This window comes from Arabidopsis lyrata (genome assembly GCF_000004255.2).
Source record: "Arabidopsis lyrata subsp. lyrata unplaced genomic scaffold ARALYscaffold_8, whole genome shotgun sequence".
NCBI classification, from domain to species: Eukaryota; Viridiplantae; Streptophyta; class Magnoliopsida; order Brassicales; family Brassicaceae; genus Arabidopsis; species Arabidopsis lyrata.
Window position 1 is genome coordinate 11,408,923 of NW_003302548.1, and position 1,114 is coordinate 11,410,036.

Below are 1,114 nucleotides of genomic sequence, written 5' to 3' on the forward strand. Positions count from 1 at the left end.
CGGCTAGGTGATGGCGTATATGAAAAATCGCCTGAAACCGATCTTTTGTAGATGCGGTATTGCCATCAATGATGCATTCACCTAGCCCCTTTGAGTTTAGGAATATTTTAGTATCAAGGGCCCACTGGAGATAGTTATCTCCCGAGACATTGAATGCCTCAAATTCGACCTTCTGGATGTTCGACATCTGAATCACACAAGCAAACATGTTCGGCATTTTTATGAGATTATAGAAGTATAATTAAATAGTTGATTATAACTCAGATAATAGCAGGCATGAGGCGAATATAATATAACTCATACTACGATCAATGCCAAGAAACAAATATTATGAAGCGTAACTAGTAATGCTCAGGAATATCATACGACTCGTGTAATGAAACTAATACTATAATCAAATACTTTAACATGAACTCAAATCAACGGTTGATTAAAGACCAACTTAGATGAATGATTTTACAAACTTTTCGTCATACGATTAATGAGGGTTCATTGAATAAAAACATGGCTGTTTGATTAACACATCAGGTAACGATATCGTATGGTTATTTTAATGATAATCAGATCTAATCTATCAAAAATAACTCGTATATCAAACGATTTGTCAAATCAAATAATAAAATATTAATCATGACAAAAACTATTCAGCTATAACGAGCGATCTTCGTAAAGCTTAAAGAAATAATTGTAAACTTGTAAAAGTGGGTCAAATTTAATACGAAGAAGTCCAAATTTTAAAACAATAATACAAGCGGCGAAATCATATCAATGTGCCATGACAATAATAACCAAAGAATCAAATATGGACTTCTTCTAATATAAATATATTATAATGATTCTAGGCCATGAACGTAGTAAACAGATCTCATGTGAATATTGCAGGCGGAAGTCAACGAGCTTGATCGTAGTTGGTGATGGTAAGATTGGGAATAAGACGTGGTGGTGAGATCAGAAAATAAAGCGGCTCTACAAGATCAGGCGGCTAGGACTCGTCAAGTTTAGGGTTAGGGGTTTTTTTTTTTTTTTCGAGCTTATGTGCTGATAACGTGTTGTAAACTGTGTCTTTCATTAATAGAATAGGGGATATATATACAAGGATAATAGCAGGATACAG